This window comes from Cetorhinus maximus, chromosome 14 (assembly GCF_964194155.1).
Source record: "Cetorhinus maximus chromosome 14, sCetMax3.hap1.1, whole genome shotgun sequence".
Taxonomy (NCBI): domain Eukaryota; kingdom Metazoa; phylum Chordata; class Chondrichthyes; order Lamniformes; family Cetorhinidae; genus Cetorhinus; species Cetorhinus maximus.
In genome coordinates this window covers 43,351,645-43,368,828 of record NC_135892.1, presented here as the reverse complement: position 1 = coordinate 43,368,828, position 17,184 = coordinate 43,351,645, and positions in this window count along the sequence as shown.

The window sequence follows — 17,184 nt, the reverse complement described above, 5'->3', positions numbered from 1 at the left end:
CAGAGTTCCTAAGATGTACAAAGAGCAGTAAATAAATAATAATGGTATTAACAAACTACGGTCTTGAGTAGTTTACTTAGGGCAAATAGATGAACCCCCAAAAAACTCCATCTGATGCTGAACACATGAAGAAACAGTGAGCAGGGTGGATGAGGTGAGTGAGGTGGATAAGTGGGTAAGTGGTAGGTGGGTAAGGTGGCAGGAGGGTGAGGTGGTAGTCTGGGGGGTAGTTGGGTCATTGGAGGGTAGTTGAGTCGGGACGGGAGGAAGGTCGTGTCTGGTCAGGTGGTCGGGTGCTAGTCAGGTGGTCTGTCTGAATTTCATTTTTGAAGAAGTCAAATCTCTCACTATGCTTCTTTTAATGTTCTCTGTTTTGATGTACTTTCTGGTATAGTTGAAGCATTTGGAGTCCAAACCCCAGACCTTGCCAACTGTGGAATAGAGAATGGAAGATCATTGGGAGAATATGAAACAGAGACATTAGGGGAAATATGAAAAGTACGTGGGATTAGGTGTGGGTGGGGGATAAATCCAGCAAAAATGCAAGCACATTGGGAAGCCGGCTCCAACCGACTGACTTCCACATTTCACTCTAATGCATTATATTCTAAGTCCACAACAACCTCAGGACAGGCAAGTTGTCAATTAGCATATCATAATTATTCACTTAGATCGATAATGACATGGGTGTTGTACATAAAACTTAAGGCTGGATTTTCATCTTAAAGTTGAGAAGTGGGAGTCAGAAATGTTCTCGACTCTACAATCCTGCCTCCATTCTGGCAGTGCCTGTCAGTCATATTTTCATTCCGAGGAGGCAGGCATTGGCTGGATATGGACCCATCTCTTCCTGAAGCAGGCCAAGTGTGGTAACAGAGTGGGGCCAATGCTAATGTGGGTAGGTTAAAAGACCCACCTCTATCTGCTGGGGCATTGGCCAGATTTTGTACATAGTTGTTAGGCTCCCTAACCCCCACCTCTCACCCACCCCCCCACCCACCCCCATGTCCCTCTATTCCACCTATGCCACTTCCATACACCCCATGCCCCTTCCACCCATTCATGCACCCTCTGTACCATTGTTCCAGTATCCACCATGTACAGAACCAATAAGCTCTATAATAACACTGGCAAGTCTTTGAAATGCTCATGGAGTAAAATATCAGGCATTCAACATTCCCTTTGAAAAACATTGCCTCTCTTACAAAGTCATAAAATTATCTGGCCATCTGTTCAGCTTGCTTTATTGATATAGTTCTGTACCAATCAGGTACTGGAAAAATTATTCAAAGGTTCAGTAGATGTCAGAACATTAAATCAATGTGAAAATCAAACCACAGAGTTCCCTACATACATTCTTATCTGATTCTCCAAACTGTAGAATGCAGAAGAGGACTTCATCAGCTGAAGAAATCACTTAAATGCATCTGAACCTTTACACAGTGCTGGCCAATTTAATGGTCTCCTACATTTAAGGACAGAGCCCTATAATCAACCATTACATTGAAAACATACTTAAAACCATACAAAACTTTAAACAAACACTTAAATACTTTAACAAATATCATACACCATCTAAACACCTTTTAACTTTATGTGTCAAAAGGCTCCCACCTCCAGACTAGGTTCCCCCTTGAGACACAACAATTCAGATTAACTAGTTATTCCTTCCCTTCTATTGTTGCAACCTTTCTCCATAAATTGGCTGCCATATTTGACTAATTAAGAATAGTGACTACACTTCAAATGTAATCCATTGGCAGTGACAGGCATTGAAGTATCCTGGGAGCAAGCTTGGGTGTTATATAAAGTTTACAGCTTTATAGTACAATAAGCAGCTATAAAGCCAAATATAAACTGTTGCTAAATATGTGTTTTCTAGGTGTATGAAATCATGCTTACAGTTTGGAATCATGTGCTCAATGGATTAGAATGCTATCCAAAATTGGGATTCATTTATTTTCTCTAAATCACATTCTCATAAAATCAAATAACTACCCACTCTTTCCTGAGTTGTCTGTACAAGTAGACAAGGAAACGGAGGCTTGAACTTCTACCATCATGTTTGAGAAACTGTCTAAAACTTTTATCAAACTTTGAGTAAAGATGTTCTCCCTAATATTGGTTTTAAATTTACATTTTTATCATTTAACTTTCTATCCCCCTGTCCCTACTTCCTGATTTACCTTTAAGTAATGATTTTGATTTACCTTCTTGATATCATGTAACTTTTTTTAATCACAATGAGATCCCCTTTACTTGTCATCCTTCCAGGCTGTGCAGCTTAAACTTCTCTCATCTTTCCTGATAGCTTATGCCTTTTATTTCCACAGTTCTTGTTGATTTACGCAGTATCCATTCCAATATTTAGCATTAACAATTTTTGAGAATGGATCTTTTTACTTTTAGCCATTTGGACACAAAATAGCAAATCCACCCTGACCAAGGAGGAAACTCATAGACAGAAGTCTAGAACGAGACGTTCATTTCTTTTGAGAAAAAAACACTTCGAACCTTTAAACCTAGGTCTCCAAGATACTTCCTGCCCCACTCAAACCCTCCACACCTACAATTAGCTCCACCCAAGCCTCCTCGCACCAGTCCAGCTCTCCTAATCTTCCCCACACCCACCCAGCTATCCTCATTCTTCCCCACACTGACCCAGCCCTCCTGAATCCTCCTCAAACCCACCCAACTCTCCCCAATCCTCCCTGCATTTACCCAGCTCTTCCCAATCCTTCCACACGCACACAGCTCTCCCCAGTCCTTCCACACCCACCCAGCTCTCCCCATTACTTCTGCAACCACCCAGCTCTCCCCAATCCTTTCGCACCCATCCAGCTCTCCCCAATCCTCCCTACACCCATCCAGCTCTCCCCAGTCCTTCCGCACCAACCCAGCTCCCCCCAATCCTTCTGCACCCACCCAGCTCTCCCCAGTCCTTCCGCACCCACACAGCTCCCCCCAGTCCACACTACACCCACGTGGCTCTCCCCAATCCTTCCACACTCACCCAGCTCTCCCCAATCCTTCTGCACTCACCCAGTTCTCCCCAATCCTTCCACACCCACCCAGCTCTCCCCAATCCTTCCACACCCACCCAGTTCTCCCCAATCCTTCCACACCCATCCAGCTCTTCCCAATCCTTCCACACCCACCCAGCTCTCCCCAATCCTTCCACACCCACCCAGCTCCACCCAATCCTTCCGCACCCATCCAGCTCTCCCCAATCCTTCCACACCCACCCAGCTCCACCCAATCCTTCCGTACTCACCCAGCTCTCCCCAATCCTTCCACATGCACCCAGATCCCCCCCTATCCTCCCTTCACCCATCTACCTCTCCCCAATCCTTCTGCACCCACCCAGCTCTCCCCAATTCTCCCCGCACCCATCCAGCTCCCCACTATCCTCCTGTACCCACCCAGCTCTCCCCAATCCTCCCTGCACCCATCCAGCTCTCCCCTATCCTCCTGCACCCACCCAGCTCTCCCCAGTCCTTCCACACCCACCCAGCTCTCCCCAATCCTTCCGCACTCACCCAGCTCTCCCCAATCCTTCCGCACCCACCCATCTCATCCCAATCCTTCCACACCCACCCAGCTTTTCCCAATCCTCCCCGCACCCATCCAGCTCCCCCTATCCTCCTGTACCCACCCAGCTCTCCCCAATCCTTCCACACCCACCCAGCTTTCCCCAATCCTCCCCGCACCCACCCAGCTCTCCCCTATCCTCCTGTACCCACCCAGCTCTCCCCAGTCCTTCCGCACCCACCCAGCTCTCCCCAGTTCTTCCGCACTCACCCAGCTCCCCCCAGTCCACACTACACCCATGTGGCTCTCCCCAATTCTTCTGCACTCAGCCAGCTCTTCCCAATCCTTCCGCACTCACCCAGGTCTCCCCAATCCTTCCAAATGCACCCAGATCCTCCCCCCCCATCCTCCCTTCACCCATCTACCTCTCCCCAATCCTCCCACACCCACCCAACTCTCCCCAATCCTTCCGCACCAACCCAGCTCCCCCCAGTCCTTCCACACCAACCCAGCATCCCCCAATCGTCCCACACCCACCAGCTCCCCCTATCCTCCTGTACCCACCCAGCTCTCCCCATGTCCTTCTGCACCCACCCAGCTCTCCCCAATCTTTCTGCACCCACCCAGCTCTCCCCAAACCTTCTGCACCAACCCAGCTCCCCCTATCCTCCTGTACCCACCCAGCTCTCCCCATGTCCTTCCGCACCCACCCAGCTCTCCCCTATCCTCCTGTACCCACCCAGCTCTCCCCAATCCTTCCACACCCACCCAGCTTTCCCCAATCCTCCCCGCACCCATCCAGCTCTCCCCTATCCTCCTGTACCCACCCAGCTCTCCCCAATCCTTCCACACTCACCCAGCTTTCCCCAATCCTCCCCACACCCATCCAGCTCTCCCCTATCCTCCCCACACTCACCCAGCTCTCCCCTATCCTCCTGCACCCACCCAGCTCTCCCCTTTCTTCCCTGCAGACACCCAGCTCTATCCTTTCCTCCTGTTCCCACCCAGATCTCCCCTATCCTCCTGTACCCACCCCGCCAATCCTCCACACCCTTTGGAGCCACGATGTGACATTGAGGTATGACATTGATTTACCTGTAGACTTCCTGCACAATGGTTTTCTGGGTCACAGCACGAGGGCTCTTCGAGACAAAAGAAGTTTGGTAAATAACTATGTTGTGCATTGCAGCATTGGCAGCAGAAACATAGTGTTCACATGGTTTCTGGAGGGGCAGTGTACATTAGAGGCCAGAAAAATAAAAGAGAAGGGACAGATCAATTTAAATGGGGTAAAATATTGATTTTTTTTTTACACATTAAAGCAACACCTGGTTTAAAAAGCATCAGGAGCAAACTATCCTATCTTTTCATTCCTCAATAAGATTGAATTCTTCCAGGCTTTGTCAAGATTACTGACCTGCAAGGGCTTTGTGCTATAAGCAGAGAGCTTCACCTGATAGAAGCTCATGTGGGAAATTGGAGGCAGGTTACACCCTTTTCTCAATCTTAAAATACTGGTTGCAATGATGGGCTTTTTAGATATTCTCGCCTTAATTGCAAGCTTTGAAAATTATTCCTTGTGGAATGCACCAGTTCAACTTAAGGGATTTAAAACAACATCCGAACAAGTATTCTGGTAAAAATTTCTAAACTGAACCTGAAGATTTCCAGATTATTCACAGTGATTTTTTGGCCCTGAAGTTCTGCAGGCTTCTTCCAGTCTCCCACTGCATTGCAATTCTGGTGAGAGATTGGCATAAGTCTCCCACCAAAAACTTCAGAGAGCTAGCATAAGCAGATTAGACAGAGGGCAAAATCGTCCGTGTCCGCTAGCGTGGGCATGCTTGGTAGCGTGAGTGGACAATAGGGCGAGAAGGCCAAAAATCGGTCTTACGATGTCGTGAAACCAGTTTGCAATTGTCTGCTCAGCCCGTCGATGGCAGGCCGCGTTCCCCACCATCCGACGTTGGGAACCTCATTGTAATACACCATATCATTATAAGGCCAGCCTGCCGAAATCCCCCGAAATTCTTCCCCCCACCCCCAGCCTCCGCTGGATCTTCTGTCCATGTCAGAGTGATTGCACACCGGTGTAGAACACATCTTGACAAGTGTGACATGCAGAAGTCGGGACTTACCACCAGGGCCTTGCTTGCATTGCGGACATCTAAGGGGCAGAAGATGCTGGACCTGATGGCAATGGAGCACTGGAGGAATGTCCATGGCATGCTGGGTGGATTTGCATGGACATGGATCCACCCTGAAGCAGCTCACAGAAGTTGGAAAGTCACCTTTGTGTGTCTGCTCGCAATGGATGATTATTGAGGGGTGGAGTGGAAGGTCCAGCTGTGTTTAAGAGAGGAAGATGTACTGGGAGATGGGAGAGGAAGGTCTAGGATCGACTGGGAGAGAAGAAGGAGGTTGGGGAGGTGAATTTGGATGGGGGTGGGATTTTCGGGAAGGGAGGAAACATGTACATTCATCTGGACATCCCCAAAGGAAAAGGGTCGTGGCTGGTAGGTCACGGGGGGGAGGTGGAAGGTGGTGCCGGTGGTGGGGGGGGGGGCGGTCAACAGTAACGGGGAAAGGAAATAGGTGACTGGGGAAGGAGGAAAGACAGGGGAGCTTATGAAAAACCAAATCAAGACCATGCTACCTAAATAAGAAGTGAAACGAGAGTCATAGTGGGCAAGATCAGGAGCTGCATGGGAGTGTGATCATTGGGTGGGTGGAGATGCAGGTCCACTCAGATGGACAACTGAAAGCGAACCCCAGCAGGCAGCATTGAAAATGCTCAGGACATTGAGCTGAGTGTGATACATGAAGGATCCACGTGCTTGGAAGAATGCTTGATTGAGGCTCTGAAAATCCCTGCCACACGCACACTTCTCCTCCAGAAACACTCGTTGGCCAGCAGCTCCCCCTGCAGTGACAGAGGACGAGGCTGAGGGGGTCACAGGCAAAGGGGACTTGGAGGGAGAGAACAGCTTCTGAGATTCCTGAGTGGATGACCCAGGGGTGTCCAGCTGCCACTCCTCCTCCCTTCGGATGCCCGAGGGCCCTGGCCTGACTCACTGAGGGGAAGGAGCACCTGGAGGGACATCAAGGTGCCCCATTTCCCTCTCGCGTTGCCACTGAAAGAACTCACACTTGGCTCCCACGATGGAGTGTAGGTCTGCACACATCTCAATGTTCTGCTGGGACCAGCGTCTCCATGGTGCCCACCATCCTCTCCATGGAGACCCCCATATGCACACATGTGGACACCACTTCATCAGAGAACAGGCAGACACACTCCTCTGACTCGCATGCCACTCTGTTGAGAGCTTCCAACAATTCTGCGTGATGTTCCCCCGCCTTCTGCTGACTCTCCACGATGAGTTGGAAGGCCGAATCCAGAGGCTCATCCACTGACTTGGACCTCACAGCTGCCTGTTCCCCAGCAGTCCTCCAAGTGCCAGGGAGCTTGGCCAAACTTGCCTCGTCCTGCTGCAGACATGTGTCCATGCAGTGACCAGCAGGATGTGAACCTAACTGTGAAGCCACCAAAATAAAGGCAAAATACTGCGGATGCTGGAAATCTGAAACAAAAACAAAAAGTGCTGGAAAATCTCAGCAGGTCTGACAGCATCTATGAAGAGAAAGACAGAGTTAACATTTCAAATCCGTATGACTCCTTCAGAGCCACCAAGGTGTGTGTCTCTTCGCTGGTGAAGGTTATGGGTAAAGCGCTGTGACCGGTCTCCCAGGTTGCTTATTTCCAGCTCTTCAATGGAGCAGGCAGTTTCCTAGAACAATATGCTGTGGATCCAACCAGAGATCAGGCTATTTTGGACTGGTAATGTGTAATGAGGTAGGGTTAATAAATGATCTGAATAAAAGATCCCTAGGAAACAGTGACCATAACATGGTGGAATTTAACATACAGTTTGAGAGTGAGAAACTTAGTTCGGAAACATCTGTGCTAAACTTAAATAAGCATAATTACAAAGGAATGAGGGCAGAGTTGGCTGGAGTGGACTGGGAAAGGAGTTTAGCAGAAAAGATGGATGATGAACAATGGCAGACATTTAAGATAATAGTTCATGACTCACAACAAAGATATATCCCAGTGAGGAAGAAGGATTCTAGGAAGGGGATAAACCAACCATGGTTAACCAAGAAAGTTAAGGATAGTATCAAAGTGAAAGAAAAGACATGCAATGTGGCAAAGATTAGTGGTAAGCCAGAGGATTGGGAAAGTTTTAAAAACCAACAGAAGATGACCAAAAACATAATAATGAGGGAGAAAATAAACTTTGAGGGTAACCTAGCAAGTAATAGAAAAATGGACAGTAAGACCTTCTTTAAATATATAAAAAGGAAGAGAGGGGCCAAAGAGAATGAGGCTGGGGAAATGCTAATGGGGAACCAGGAAATGGCAGAGGAGTTGAATAAATACATGGCATCAGTCTTCATGGTAGAAGACACTAAATACTAAATTCCAAAAATACTAAATAATCATGGGGCATAATGGGGGGGGAGGAAATAATTACAATAATTATCACTAGAGAAAAAGTACTGGGGAAACTAATGGGGCTAAAGGCCGATAAGTCACCTGGACCTGATGGGTTGCATCCTAGGATATTAAAGTAAATAGCTGCAGAGATAGTGGCCGGGATTTTCAGGCCCCATCACGGGCCCTGAACATCCCACCCAGTGGATGCACTGGTAGTAATCTTCCAAGAGTTCTTAGATTCTGGAAATGTCCCAGAGGACTGGAGAACAGCCAATGTAACACCCTTATTCAAAAAGGGAGGGAGACAAAAACAGGTAACGATAGGCCAGTTAGCTTAACATCTGTCATTGAGAAAATGTTAAAGGCTATTATAAAGGATGTAATAGTAGAGCATTTGGAAATGCATAATCTAATCAAGCAGAGTCAGCATGACTTTATGAAGGGGAAATCATACCTGACAAATTTATTAGAATTCTTTGAGGAGGTAACAAGCAGGATAGATAAAGGGGAACCAGTAGATGTAATATATTTGGATTTCCAAAAGGCTTTCAACAAGGTACCATACATAAGGCTACCTAATAAGATAAGAGCCCATGGTGTTAGGGGTAGTATATTAGCATGGATAGTGGACTGGCTACCTAATAGAAGACAGAGAGTTGGGATACGGGGGTGCATTTTCAGGATGGCAACCTGTAACTAGTGGAGTGCCACAGGGATCAGTGCTGAGGCCTCAATCATTTACAATGTATATTAATGAATTGGATGAGGGAAATGAATGTACTATTGCCAAGTTTGCGGATGACACAAAAACAGGTGGGAAGGCAAGTGGTGAGGATGACAGAAAGAGTCTACAGACGGATATAGACAGGTTAAGTTAGTGGGCAAAAATGTGGCAGATGGAATATAACGTGGGAAAGTGTGAGGTTTTGCACTTCGGCAGGAAGAATAGAGGAGCTGAATATTATTTAAATGGAGAAAGACTGAAGAAAGCTGCAGCAAAGAGGGATTTGAGAGTCCTCATGCATTAATCCCAAAAAGCTAGCATACAAGTTCAACATAGGTACAGCAAATGTAATGTTGACCTTTATTTCAAAGAAAATGGAGTATAAAAATAGGGAAGTCTTGCTAAAACTATGCAAGGCACTAGTTAGAGCATACCTAGAATACTGTGAACAGTTTTGGTCCCCTTATCTAAGGAAAGATATACTGGTATTGGAGGCAGTCCAGAGAAGGTTCACTAGGTTGATTGCGGGTATGGAGTGATTTTCTTATGAAGAGAGGTTGAGTCAGTTGAGCCTGTACTCATTGGAGTTTAGAAGAATGAGAATGAAGAACGCTGAGGGTCACACAGGCTGATTAAGAACACGAGTCTCATATTGCAGACAAATAGTTAATTGTAGAACTGTACCTATCCAAAGTAAGCATCTTCAGGGGAGCAGGGAGAGTGAGGGGCAAGGAAACCAGTGAGTGTAGACCAGAACCCAGTCAAAGTCAGCATCTTCAGGGGAGGAGGTGGAGGAGAACCAGTGACTGTAGAACTGAACACAGCTAAATTCAGCAACTTCAGGGGATGGAGAAAAGTTAACCAAAAGAAAAAATGTTTTAGATACTGCAATGGTTTTGGATTTCAGCACCAGAGGAGGGAGAGTGTGTGGGATGGGGATTTCCAGCTTTTAGCGAACAAGTGAGGAAAGTATAGAAAGTATAGAAACTATAATTGTCTATTTTGAATTTTCTTTATTCACCTTATTGAAACATATAGGATTCTTAGGGGGCTTGACAGGGTAGATTCTGAGAGGTTGTTTCCCCTTGTGGGACAGTCTAGGACCAGAGGGCATAATCTCAGAGTAAGAGGGCGCCCATTTAAAACAGAGATGAGGAGGAATTTCTTCTCTCAGAGGGTAGTCAATCTGTGGAAATCTTTACCACAGAGGGCTGTAAAGGCTGGGTCGTTAAGTATATTCAAGTCTGAGATGGACAGATTTTTAATCAGTAAGGGAATCAAGGGTTATGGAGAAAAGGCAGGAAAGTGGAATTGAGGATTATCAGATCAGCTATGATCTCATTGAATAGCAGAGCAGACTCGATGGGCCAAATGGCCTACTTCTGTTCCTACGTCTTATGGTCTTATGGTCTTAGGTGTCCTCTTTTCTGGAAGCGAGGACCTGGATGGAGCTGAGGGACTGGCTGGCTAAGGGTGTCGGCCACTTGGCAGAGCTCCCTGTGAACCAAATTAGTGCATGGCAGCCGAGGCAAAAACAGGAGATAGAGCACTCACGTTTACATTGAGAGAGGGATAATGTGATGCAGGACCCTCACGAGGGTGTTCACTGCTGACCTCACCATCACCGCAGGCACAATCCATGTCCTGATCAGTCAGCATGATAGCACACACTTAAATCGAATGAGGGGCCTAATGTGGGCCATTCCACTCCTGGTCTGGGACCTCTCCCTGCTGATCTGAGCAGGCTTCTGCATGAAAACAGATGGAAAGAGTGTGAGCAGAGCACATGGCACTGCGTGGAATGTTTACGTGGTGAGCAGAGCCATGGACAGGATGAGGACGTGAGCTCGAGAGGTTATGAGCCTGATGGAGAAGTGCGGGTGTGTGTGAGAGGTAGTCGTGTTGTCCCTTGAGGTATGAGATTCCTGTGGATGTGTGATGAGTTTGTGAGTGTGTGAGTTGAGAGTGATGGAACGGATGAGACCATTCATCCTGTAACTGCATAGGATGGCTGTTGTCTTTTGGGGGGCATTAGTGCTGACCACCACTGCCCCCATCTCCCAAGCTCGATTGGTGGTGCTGCCCATCCTTCGGCCAGAGCGGGGGTAGAGGACATCACGGTGAGCCTCCACAGCGTTCAAAAGATTGCGTCTCTGAAGCGGGGGAGTTGCTGTCTTTTTGCCTTTTGAGTCCATGTCTTCTGTGCGGCAGTCCTGGGCTGGAAGCACTCAGGGCTCGGCGTGATGAAGCATACGAACATACAAGTTAGGAGCAGGAGTAGGCCACTCGGCCCCTCGAGCCTGCTCTGCCATTCGATAAGATCATGGCTGATCTGAATGTAACCTCAACCCCACATTCCTGTCTAGCCCCAATAACCTTAAAAATATTTAAAGGTTCTGCTTTCACCACCAGTCATCCTGTAACTGCACAGGATGGCTGTTGTCTTTTGGGAGGCATTGGTGCTGACCACCATTGTCACCACCTCCCAAGCTCAATTGGTGGTGCTGCCCATCCTTCGGCCAGAACGGTGGTAGAGGACATCACGGTGAGCCTCCACAGCGTTCAAAAGATTGCATCATCTTGCTGGTCTCTTGCTGGAGTTACAGTGTGAACTGGGAGAACACCTGCAAAATTTCAGGGTCATGGATTGTGTTTATCTAATTATTGGCTTATTCTGAGGGACATAAAGGTGATAAGAATAACCTCTTCCTGTATTAGGGGTTTCAGTAGTAATTTCTAAGTAGTTTAATTTCATGTTTAATTTATCATCTGTTGAACTCACGATGTAGTTGTTTCTAGTGTTGATGATAGCATTGCAAAGATATATTTTACAAACTCTAAAGAGGGGTCCAAATTAGCTGTATTTTTATGTCTGGGAATAACAAGTCCTGTGCTCTTTGGATCCTTCTCATAATCGTCATAAAATCTCTCTGTACAGTTCTGTCATCTTTGCTGGCATCAGATGTTCTAATTTCCTCAACAAAGCAATTTTTCAGGAGTTGTTTATTTATGAATTCTACATTAATCTGCAGTAATTATTTTCCTGACATCCTAATGGCTCAGTGATTAAATGTGCTGAAAGGTCTCTGTTCATGTATCACACTGACTCACTGAGCATTGACCAATGAGTAGCAATAATGGTATCCATGGGGATGTCTACATGCTAGGCTACTTTGCCCTCCTGACCAAGGCAGCAGACACACTCATTTAGAAGGAAGGAAATAGTGGTGATAAAAAGAACTTGTGAAAGAAAATTGCTCTTTCTGTTTTCTTTTCACTACCATTTTTCTCTGCTTTTTACTGCACTGCCCCATACTTCGATTAAGTGGAAAGCTATCTTTAGTTCAGTTTGGGTCATATTTTCATTGACGTGTCTGTGCTTCTCTTAAAGCTGATTTCACATTCCTTTTCAGGTTACTGCCACTCACTGCCGACATCCGTGCTGTTTGGAAGATGGCACAACAGCTCAATGGATCCATTTAAGTTTTAACTGTAACTGATAAGGCTTTAGCCATGGTCCTGGTCACATGTCAAACAAAGCTAATGTCATTACTAATGCAACTGCATCAGACAGACATTCATTCAGAGTTGTCTCTTTTCAGTCTGTATGTCTGGATAATTCTTTTTAGTGACAGATGCATTAGGTGCAGAAAAAACTCTCAATAATGTCAAGTGGTCCTCCATGTTGTTGAGAAAATGCTTGTAATTCAATATGCGTTTTTGTTTAAAGTAAGCTCTGGAGAAATATTGCTTATGAACTGATTATATTCTTAATGATCTACCTGAAGCACATCTCTAAGAGATTAAATTAATTTTATAACTCACTATTTGGAAGTTTAGGGAGTAAGACCTTTTCTGTCGATGAATGCATGGAATTTCTACAGGTATTTGAATGGCCACAAGAATGCAGTCAATACTCTGAGAATAACCTTTCACTGAATTGTCTATAACTCTCTAGTTGACTATAACTGCACTTCAATGCTCAGTGTAATGCAGCTACGTACATGTCAGAACAGGACAGCTGTACCCACTGTAATGCAGATATGAGACACAAACTGCCAGATCACTGTGAAGTGTAATGTCAGTGAATTAATTTTTGGCATAAAGCTGTTGTGCTATTGACCCTTGCATTGTAACAGGAACATAGTGCTGGTGTTGCTCCTTGGATACAGTTTGCTTTCAGGAGATGATACAATGCATGAACTGCATCCCAAGGGAGGCATAGGCACCTCACACCATCATGCTCAGAGAGCTCGAAGTAACTCAATAATCTGCAGTAGACATGCTGCCTGGAGTAGTATTGAGTGCTGGTGAGGCACCTCTTATGCTTTCTGACATCTGTGATCCTCCACCTTCAACATGTTTACAAAACTATAATTGCTATGGCGGCCATATTGGTGTGTACAGTGCAATAGTACATGAACCATAACTCCATTTAATGCCTCCCCTATTCTTCATTGGATCTTTTCTAGTTCTCTTAGTTGCTGGAATGCCAATTTTCATTAGGCTTCAAAAAAGCATGCAAATTAAGTAAAATTGGATGAATTTGCAGAAAACCCAGTTAATTACCACTTAAAAAGCCTTTAACAAACTCAAACATGTTAATATCAGGGCTAAGTTACTGTACAAGTCCATGCTGGCTCTTTCCAATCAGTTCTATGCATTGTGTAAAGGATACAAATTAACACTTCAGGTGTTAATTTGTTGCTGCCCAGTGATCTATCTATAAAAACCATGAACTCTGATATAGTAGAGGAGACCCAATTTTATTTCAGTGACAAAATGATAACTGCTGCTGGCTGCGTTCAAGGACTGGAAGGTCAAAATAGCATAAAACTTGTCTGAAAAGAGCCTTCCAGGTCCCTTAGGGGACACTAGCCAGATAAATCTGCACTTTATACCTGTTTTCCAGGGGAAATTACTTACTCAGTGGAAAGGAGACACCAAATGGAGAATGCACATAATTTGTACTGTCTGGCAGTCTTCTCAAAAAGCTGCCATGATAACAGTTAATTGTGGTAGTGGACTCCAGTATTAGATACTATACAGTACTCAATACTAGATATGGGGTCACCTGACCTGGGTGCTGAAGGTCAGATAGCACATGTTGGAACCTGGCTTGAGAGGATGCAGTTAGTGCAGATATGTGTTCATGTTAGGAAAATGGGTTATCAATAAAGTTACCTCAGCTACAATGTTGACAGCCTGTGTGCATCATTGAAACAAAAAACAAGACATGGTGTCAGAAGTAAACTAAATACAACAATAGAGGTTCTGAAACCACCGACAGAGCTCAGTTTGGAGGGAAACCTCGCTGAAAACTGGAGGAGGTTCCAGCAGCAATTCAAGCTGTACCTCACAGCGACAGGCAGTGATAAAAAAGACCATCAGTTACAGTCTTCCATCTTTCTTCACATAGCAGGAGAAGCATCCCTAGAAGTCTATAACACATTCATGTTTGAAAGTGATGAGAAATGAAACGACTTGAAAGAAATAATGGAAAATTTCGAAGCCTACTGCAGCCCTAAGAAAAACATTACATATGAAAGATATCGATCTTTTAGATGCACGCATCGCAGTGACAACATTAGTCAATGTGTAATTGAGCTGAGAAAATGAGCTAAATTGTGTGAATTTGGAAAGTTTAAAGAATCACTCATCCAAAATAGAATAATTTGCAGGATTTCAAATGACACTCTGAGAGAATGGCTTTTGAGAGAAGTTGATCTCACACTGGAGAAAGCAATAAATATCTGCAGAGCAGTAGAGACAATGAATGCCAGGCTAAATAGATGACAGAAGATGATAAGCCACACATGGTCAAGCAGCTAGATGCAGTTCAACAGAAACAGCACTGGAAAAGAACAAATAGCCAGTCTGAATTTAAAAAGAACAAAACTGCTATTAAAATATTTAAATGCAGCCAACAGCATTTACCACGTAGTTGTCCAGGCTATGGAAAGCAGTGTAAGAACCGTGATAAACTAAATCACTTTGCTAAGATGTGTAAATCAAAGAAAGTGCACACTGTTGACACATTCACTGAACCTGAACTTTTCGTTGGTGCAGTAACAACAAATTCCAAATGGAAGGTTGATTTATAAATTGCCAACATGATGGTGAATTTCAAGCTTGACACAAGTGCACAAGCAAATGTTATTCCCATAAGCCTGTATCATAAGATAAGCAAAGAAAAACAGCTTACTAAAACAAAAATGAAGCTGTCGACTTATACAGGTGAAAAAATTGTTGCAGAAGGCAAGTGCAGACTTAAAGTGAATTCGAGAAAACAGTCTCAAGCACTTCCATTCATATTAGTGAAAATTGATGCAAACCCCATGATTGGAATCAAAGCTTGTGAAAATCTGAAGCTAATCAAGAGAATAATGACACTCACCATTGATGGCGCCCTGAGTGAGTATAAAGATGTGTTCCAGGGGATTGGCTGCCTAAAAGGAGAACACACAATCAAGGTTGACGAAAATGTGACACCGAAAATACACTCGCCCAGGAAAATACCAGTAATGCTGAGAGACCGACTGAAAGCAGAGTTGGACAGAATGGAGAAACTTCACATCATTAAGAAAATTGAAGAACTGACAAAGTGGGTTAATCCAATTGTAATTGTAAAAAAATCAAATGGGAATATGCGAGTCCGTCTGGATCCCAGAGACCTAAACCAGGCAGTACAAAAAGAACATTACAAGCTGCCCACATTAGAAGCGATCATGTGTCAGCTAGCGGATACTAAATATTATTCAGTCTTGGACGCGAGTTCAGGCTTCTGGCAGGTCAACCTGGATGAGGCATGTAAGATCTAAGCCTGTAAGCCTGTAACTTACAACGTGGTTCCTTCTGCAAAGGAACCAAACTGAAAGGAACCTCATTTTGAATTCATAAGGTGAAAATGCTTTGCCTGGTGTCTGGTTAAGTCTATTGGTTATTACTGGAGGTTAATTTGGGAATTTGTAAAAAGTTATGATAGTAGTAATTTGTAGCCATGCGTATGTATTTAATTTGTTGTAAATTAATAAATGTTTCATTTAGTTTGATATAAAAACCTCTCGAGAACTAGTGGTCTTATTACTGAATTTAGAGCTGCAACTCAAAACATATTAATTGAAAATCTAGGTTATGACAGCTGTTTAAAGTTTCCCTCTGGGATTTTAAATAATTCAGCATTTAACAACTGCTGTGTCATAACAATTGGGGGTTCATATATACAGCTCCTATCTGTGTACCTTCAACACAGTTTATGGGCGACACTGGTTTTAACGCTTACCTTTTGGTAATTCAGCTCCGGAGGTGTTCCACAGAACAGTGAAGCACCTATTTGAAGGGTTAGAGGGTGTGGAAACCTATATCGATGATGGTCTGGGGAGCCTCACAAGAAGAACACAACCACAGACTGAGGCAGGTATTGGACAGAGCCAGAGAAAGGAATCTCAAGTTCACAGAATCACAGAATGCAGAAGAGGCCCTTCGGCCCATCGAGTCTGTACCGACAAGTGAGAAACACCCAGCCAACCTACCTAATCCCTTTTACCAGCACTTGGCCCATAGACTTGAATGTTATGATGTGCCAAGTGCTCATCCAGGTACTTTTTAAAGGATGTGAGGCAACCCGCCTCCACACCCTCCCAGGCAGCATATTCCAGACCGTCACCACCCTCTGGGTAAAAAAGTTTTTCCTCACATCCCCCCCTAAACCTCCTGCCCCTCACCTTGAACTTATGTCCCATTGTGACTGACCCTTCAACTAAGGGGAACAGCTGCTCCCTATCCACCCTGTCCATGCCCCTCATAATTTTGTACACCTCGATCAGGTCGCCCCTCAGTCTTCTCTGCTCCAACGAAAACAACCCAAGTCTATCCAACCTCTCTTCATAACTTAAATATTTCATCCCTGGCAACATCCTGGTGAATCTCCTCTGCACCCCCTCCAGTGCAATCACATCCTTCCTATAATGTGGCGACCAGAAATGCACACAGTACTCCAGCTGTGGCCTCAGCAAGGTCCTATACAACTCCAACATGACCTCCCTACTTTTGTAATCTATGCCTCGATTAATAAAGGCAAGTTTCCCATATGCCTTTTTCACCACCCCACTAACATGCTTCTCCGCCTTCAGAGATCTATGGACACACACGCCAAGGTCCCTTTGTTCCTCAGAACTTCCTAGTGTCATGCCATTCATTGAATACTTCCTTGTCAAATTACTCCTTCCAAAGTGTATCACTTCACACTTTTCAGGGTTAAATTCCATCTGCCACTTATCTGACCATTTGACCATCCAGTCTATATCTTCCTGTAGCCCAAGGCACTCAAACTCACTATTAACCACTCAGCCAATCTTTGTGTCATCCGCAAACTGACTAATCCTACCCGCCACATAGTCATCTATGTCGTTTATATAAGCAACAAATAATA